Source organism: Suncus etruscus, chromosome 5 (genome assembly GCF_024139225.1).
Source record: "Suncus etruscus isolate mSunEtr1 chromosome 5, mSunEtr1.pri.cur, whole genome shotgun sequence".
In the NCBI taxonomy this organism is placed as follows: domain Eukaryota; kingdom Metazoa; phylum Chordata; class Mammalia; order Eulipotyphla; family Soricidae; genus Suncus; species Suncus etruscus.
This window is the reverse complement of record NC_064852.1, coordinates 155,340,120-155,347,476: the sequence shown is the minus strand read 5'-3', so window position 1 is coordinate 155,347,476 and position 7,357 is coordinate 155,340,120. Positions and strand designations below refer to the sequence as shown.

Genomic DNA, 7,357 nt, shown 5'->3' with positions numbered 1-7,357 from the left:
GTCAGCAGGTTCTTGGACATCAGTCCCTACCTGATGCAGCTGCTGGCCACACAAGCTGGACCAGGAAGACCCTGCAGTGAAGAACTGCTCCGGTTAGGAGGGAACCCCTGAAATTTGAAATTTAGTTAGATACTGATCCTCAGCAAGTTTCCTGTGCCTCCCTCCTGTACTGACCCCGAGCACAGGAAACCTGCTGAGGATCAGTATCTAACTAAATTTCAAATTTCAGGGGTTCCCTCCTAACCGGAGAAGTTCTTCACTGCAGGGTCTTCCTGGTCCAGCTTGTGTGGCCAGCAGCTGCATCAGGTAGGGACTGAGGGAGACAGACTTGAGAAAGAGTGCTCTCACCGTTTTGCTCAACCCTGCTCTGCCACTGGTGCTCTTGGCAAAATCTTGGTTAGAGTGGATCATTGCCAAGTTCGGGAAAATGCTTCCATAGATCAGGTGAGTTCTAATGATGCAGTAACCTCTCAGCCTTAGACAGACAGTTTTGCTTCCAGGTGTGGAAGAGCTTTTTTTTTCCTTGGTTTTTTTTGGGGAGGGGGGTCCACACCCGGCAGCACTCAGGGGTTACTCCTTACTCTATGCTCAGAAATCGCTCCTGGCAGGCTCAGGAGACCATATGAGATGCCGGGATTTGAACCATCGTCCTTCTGCTTGCAAGGCAAATGTCCTACCTCCATGCTATCTCTCTGCCCCCCCCTTTTTAATGAAATTTTCTCTTCTTGCCATGCCTAAAACAGACCAAAAGATTTTCAAAAATAATATAAAAAGTAGCTCTACCGAATCCGTTCTTGATCTGGACTCTGGCTCTACCCGGCATGGGGTCTGGGGAGACCCCAATGTCGAAAGCTTTCTCCCTAGCTTGGGCATGCTGGGAGCCTTGGTAGGCCCCCAGCCGTCCCCTCTTCTGCCCCCCCCCCCCCAGCCTCCAGGCCTTCCCTGGGACCGAGCCCATGCGGCCAGAAAAGGTGGGTCCAAATTTGGGGGTGCTGAGAGCTGCTCATTTTTACTAAGGCAGTCTCTGGCAATTTCTTACCGGTCTACATGTTCAAAACCACATGGGGGCAATAGCCCCTGCGCGCACAGTATATATTAATAACTAAATATTCTCTTAAACAGTGAAGATTTTCCCCACTTTTTATCTTTTCTTCTCTCTGTGAACTTTTCAATAAGAAATAGTCGTTGAAATAGTCCCTCAGTTTAATGCTTATGTTTAACCATGTCATGGGGAGTTTTGCACTTGTCCTTGCATCCCCCATATGGGCCTATAACGCCATGTGGCATTGTTCCTTGTTTGCATAGGCACATTAAAATGGGAAATACTATACACACAAATAAATTCTTTTTTTGTTTGTTTGTTTTTTGTTTTTTGGGCCACACCCAGCGGTGCTCAGGGGTTACTCCTGGCTGTCTGCTCAGAAATAGCTCCTGGCAGGCACGGGGGACCATATGGGACACCGGGATTCAAACCAACCACCTTTGGTCCTAGATTGGCTGCTTGCAAGGCAAACACTGCTGTGCTATCTCTCCAGGCCCACAAATAAATTCTTATCTAATAGAGATTGGAACACACAAATCTTGTAGTGCAATGGGACCTTACACCCTGAACATTGACATAATGACCAGGCACAGGCCTCAGAAGAATGGGCATTCTCCATTCACCCCTGAACCAGGGAAGCTATCTATGAAACATCCAAGGTTTTTTATAACAACATCTGGAAGCAATCCTCTACCAGGGAAGACCCTACCGCTGCTCTGACATCGATCTATTCAAAAGAGACTTCCCTTAACACTGAGAAGACTTAAGAACATCAACAACCTGCGTACTGGACAGGGCTTTCTGCATTGCCCTTTAATTGTGAGGTGAAACGAGAGGATGCTCCACATCCTGACTTCAAAGTAGGATATGCAGATTCCAGGATCTTTAATACAGAAACATGATACCAACAACAGAGACTGCGTGAAAACTAAAAGTGTATTGGCACTACAGACAACGACTTGGATTGAATGAACTAGTTTGCCTGGAGCCTAGAGTTGGTCTTATGCCAGGAAACTTCAGGGGTAGGGTCTCCTTGTATTTAGGCCAAGGCTTTTCCTTTTCCATGTCCCCCATATTTTGGTGGGCCTATGCAAACAATTATTGCCACTCTAACACAGTTTTTACTGTGCTCCTTTGACTTTTATCCTTAAAAAGAAAAACCCACTTTTGAGGTTAATTAAAGTAATATACATGTGCATGGAAATGTAAAAAAGTACTATGCCTTGAATGTTTAAGGAGTTACATAAGTTTTATGGCTTTAGATTGCTTGATGTGCTGCTAAGAAATATGTATTACAATCTGGGGACTTGAGGGACAAAGTAATTGTACATGGGTTCTGTTTTATTTTTCTTAATGTTCTTTGACTGAAAGTTCAATGTTAAGATATCAACAAGGGGACTTCTGTGAATTCTGTTTATGGGTGATTGTCCTTCCACTGTAACTTTACCTTGTCCTCTTTCTTTGCATCTTTGTTCTCATAATTAAAAATAAAAAATTTAATAAAAAATAAAAAAATAATATGAAAAGTAGTTGCCAAAGATTTCAATCCATTTTTATTGGCAATATATACAAAAACTGTACAGGAATCCTAAGAGTTCCAAACCACTTATATAAATAAAAAGATTTTTTTTCTCAGATCGGAGAGATAGCACAGCGGTTGGGCATTATTTGCCTTGCAAACAGCTGATCCAGGATGGACAGCGGTTCGAATCCCAGCATCCCATATGGTCCCCCGAGCCTGCCAAGAGGGATTTCTGAGCACAGAGCCAGGAGTAACCCTGAGCACTGCCGGGTATGACCCAAAAACCAAAATATATATTCTCAATCTGAACAAAAAGATCAGGATTCATTCTCATTGTTCTCTTTATCTGGATCTTGCTCAGCTGCCTAATTTTTTCTGTTGCTATATCTTCCAAAGTTTTGCGATGGCCAGTAGCTTCTTCTTTTATTATTTTTTTTTCTTGTTTTTTTTTTTTTTTTTTCGGTCACACCTGGTAGCACTCAGGGGTTACTCCTGGCTCTGTGCTCAGAAATTGCTCCTGGCAGGCTCGGAGGACCATATGGTATGCCGGGATTTGAGCCAATGACCTTCTGCATGCAAAGCAAAGACCTTACCTCCATGCTATCTCTCCAGCCCCTGGCAGCTTCTTAAGGTTGGGCTGGCAGCATCTTCTCAAGATATGTAAAAGTAATATTCTTCCCAAATCGCATCAGACCCATCAGCCAGGACCTTTCTCCTCTTCTTGATTTTCTCTGGCATGGTGAGCTTGTCTGCTCTCTTTATCTGCTCCTGTTCCAAACTCATCTTCAAAGCTTCTCCTTGATTCCAGCAGCGTCAGTCTCTCTTCCTTTTCTTCACCTTTCCACAGACTTGTGTTAACTTCTTCATAGATTTGTCTACATTTAGCCAAACCTCCTCCCTTTGCTGAAGACAACTCAAACTGAGCAGAGCTGATCCATCCCTTGACATGTTGTGTCCACTGAAGCAATCACTGGCAAAGATTTCATGTTCTTTCAGTATCTTCCTGTTCGATTTCAAAATCAATAATAGGATTTCCAAAGCACCTCACGCATATCTAAGCATGGCTGACTGATGGCTAACTTGTAGCTTTCCTGGGCTCTCTCAATATCACCAAGAATTGTCTCTAATTCTGCACATTAATGAGGTACCATAAGGTACAGTTTTCGGTCCAAATTCCGGGCACTTTTCATAAAGCTTTCAGCATTGGTAAAATTCTCAAAGCTGTAGCTCCAATTCTACGTAACCTTTAAATAACTTGTTCTTTGGAAATTGCCTATTGATGTTGCCAAAGCTCTTCTGGCAAAGGGCAAATTTTTCTGTCTAATTTCAAATTGTGTGTAGAATAACCATATTTCAGCAAATATAAATTTTTTGTGTGAAATTAGTTCCAAAGATGCTTGATACACCTGTCTTGTCTTCTTGGGATCCTTTGCTTCCAATTCCTCAAAAAGTGCATAGTTGACCCAAAGATAGATGTAGCACTCCCAACGTCTTTTCTCCTGGATAGGCAGGACATGCACAATGGCTCTTTCATAGACCTTACGGACACTTTCTGCTTCTGCATCACTTTCCACCAAGTGTAAATAATCAAACCAAGCATCATAATTGTATGGTTTAGTCTTTTTTTTGTGTGTGTGTGTTTGGTTTTTGGGTCACACCCGGCAGTGCTCAGGGGTTACTCCTGGCTGTCTGCTCAGAAATAGCTCCTGGCTGGCACGGGGGACCATATGGGACACCGGGATTCGAACCAACCACCTTAGGTCCTGGATCGGCTGCTTGCAAGGCAAATACCGCTGGGCTATCTCTCCGGGCCCACACTTCTGTTTTTTCATGTTATCTTCAAAAGTCTTCCTTTTTCGTAATTTGTAGTTATTTATAATTATTGTAATTTTTGTTGAGTTCGAGGTGAAAGAAGTTCAACTCTCTTTAGCTTTTTTTTTTTTTTTGGGCCATACTTGGTGACGCTCAGGGGTTACTCCTGGATATGTGCTCAGAAATTGCTCCTAGCTTGGGGTACCATATGGGATGCTGGGGATCAAACCAAGGTCCATCCTAGGTTAGCACGTGCAAGGCAAATGCCCTACCACTTGAGCCACTGCACCGGCCCCTGTTTAGCTTCCCTTAAGAGCTGTTCAGCAGTGATCTGCATCTCCACTGGGGCTTTGTTATTGACATGGCCACTTTGTAAATCTGCTGCTGTCCAGCTGCAGTTGACATGTGCTGTATGACTGATCCTACCCTAATCAATATTCGTACTCCACCCTAGGCTGTGATCTGGTGATGGGATGTTGGATTATTCCCTACTTGGTATTCCTCTCCCAACCTCGGGTGTGGCTTGGTTCTTGTCAATAAAGCAGGGGTCTGGGGTACAGTGGTAGGGCATTTGCCTTGACACAGCCAATCCAGGATGGACGGTGGTTTGAATCCTGGCATCCCATATGGTCCCCTAAGCCAGGAGCGATTTCTGAGTGTATAGCCAGGAGTAATCCCTGAGCGTCACCAGGTGTGGCCCCAAAACAAAAATAAATAAATAAATAAATAAATAATTAGGGGTCTAAGGAAGGCAGGCGCTCATTCTTTGGTCTTTCTCCACTAAGCTGCATTCCTTCTTAGGAGCAAAAAGCTTGTGTGGTTGGATTCCTTGCTTGAGTGCTGTATTTCCTAAACTCATTCTTGTACCTTTTTGTGGTGTGGATTATTTCCTGCATCAGTGCTTGCTCCCACACCTTCGTCTCACCAGATCCTCGAATTGGAACAGACATGGCCATGGGGACAGTGGCTGCCTGCTAAGGGCCCACTGGATCTTAAAAGCTAAGTTTCCTAAGAAGCAGGTCCTTCCTCATGGCCTGTCCCTCCCTGACCCAAACTTTCCTCCCAAGTAGGAATGTCAGGAGTGGAAGAGTTTTATGCACTCCGATTATTGTAGTACTAGGATGTGTCTTGGGGCAGAGCCATGATGGTGCGGGCAGGGCATTTGCTGGCCAATAAGGTGGGACAGCAGGACTGTCCAGATACATCAGGAGTTGTGTGGCTCATGAAAAGGGACATGAATGAGTTAAAAAGTTTAGAAAGTCTCTGCATACGCCCAGAAAGCCCCAAAAGTTAAAGTGACCACATCTGAAAATTCACTGAACCTGTACAACCTGTTATTGTACCTGTGATAAATGTTCCAAATGTTCCCTGAAATGTAAAAGTCACTAAACTTCCTTAAATCAACCATCATGCTGTGTTCTGTAAATTTTCCATTGTACTGGAGTGTTATAAAAAAAAAATTGCTGGATTTGTGATCGGGGCTCCCAGACTCTAGCCCACAATGGCCATGCTGGGTGCCCATGCATATATGCTTGAACAATAAACCCCTTGCCTTTGCATGAACTTCGAGTCTTGGTGTCGTTGAACAGCTCTCCGGTCCTTTCATTCGGATGGCATGGTCTGGACTAGTGTGGTTTTGGATGAGGTCTGTGCTGGTGTGGGGAGTCTGGAATGGACCAGCTACACCCTGTCTGAACCAGGAAAATGATAACCCAAGTGATTCCTGATTCTTGTCTTAGACGGCTTCTGCTGGCTTAGGGCCCCCTCCACCGTGGTCCATGTCCAGATCGCATTTTCTTCTTTCTGAGAATAACTAGTCTGGCCAAGGTGGCCCCCACTGACTTGGCAGGAGGAAGGAGAATGGGTGGAGCTGTCTCATCTCCAGCGGGCTGCTACACAAGGACCTGAGCTGCCTGTAGGGCCTCTAGGAAGAGGAAGTGAGATGAGTCTCCGAGAAGATGTGGGAGGGTCCTTCAGCCTCATCACGGGGCCCTTGTTGGCAGAACCCAGTCATCTGGACCATGGCCCCTTGGCACTCATTTATTTCCATCTGTCGCTGTTTCTGATTCAGTTAAATGGCGTACATTTGTTTGATTCTCCCTGAGTCCCAGGAGGAGAGTTGCTAGAAAAACTACAATCCTCTGAATCTGCCTCACCTTGCTCTTCTGATTTTTGTGGGGAGACACACCCAGGGGTACTCAGGGGTTCCTCCTGGCTCTGCACTCTGGAATCACTCCTGGTGGTGCTCGGTGGACCCTGTGGGATGCCTAGGATTGAACCCAAGTTGGTCGCAGCAAGGCAAAACACCCTCCCCACTGTGCTATCACTCAGGCCTCTGTTTTTCTTAGAGAACCACACAGGGATTTGAACTGATTCCCAAAGAAATAAGCTGGGACTGTGCTCTGCCACTCATCAAGCGTCTTCCAGAAGTCAGGGACAGCAGGTGGGAGCGTATTTGCTAGTGATTCTTGGTGGGGTTTTAGACACATCATTGGCCTATTCCTAGGGTCCTATATTTGCATGGTCTGAAGGGGTAGGTGCATGTAATTCTGCTGGACACTCCTTCACGCCTTCCTGAATTATGCTAATATTTTGATTCAGTAGTTGTGGGCAGGTTAGTGGTTTTCTGTACTCACAGCGTATCTTCTATGCAACAACAGCCTCCCAACCCAGTGCTGTAGCGCCCACCACCACCCCCAGCTCCACAACTTTACAAAGACATCCCACGCATGCACGCACACACATACACACATACACACATACAAAGTGGGGCTGGTGAGATAGCTCAGGGGGCAGGGTGCTTGCCTTGCATGCGGCCAACCCGGGTTTGATCCCCAGCAGCCCACTGTGTCCCCTAAGCCTGCCAGGAGTGATTTCTGAGGGATGTCAGGTGTGCTCCAACAAAAGAAAGACTTTGCAAAGTGTTAGTTAGGTGAACCTTGATGCGAAACCCCTGGGTTAGCTTGATGCCTGTGAACATG

At 45.6% G+C, this 7,357-nt stretch overlaps 1 pseudogene; it reads right to left on the bottom strand.

Annotated features, from left to right (window-relative positions):
* Positions 1-3,164: 3,164 nt before the first annotated feature.
* Positions 3,165-5,332, bottom strand: LOC126008737 (crooked neck-like protein 1; annotated as a pseudogene).
* Positions 5,333-7,357: the final 2,025 nt, after the last annotated feature.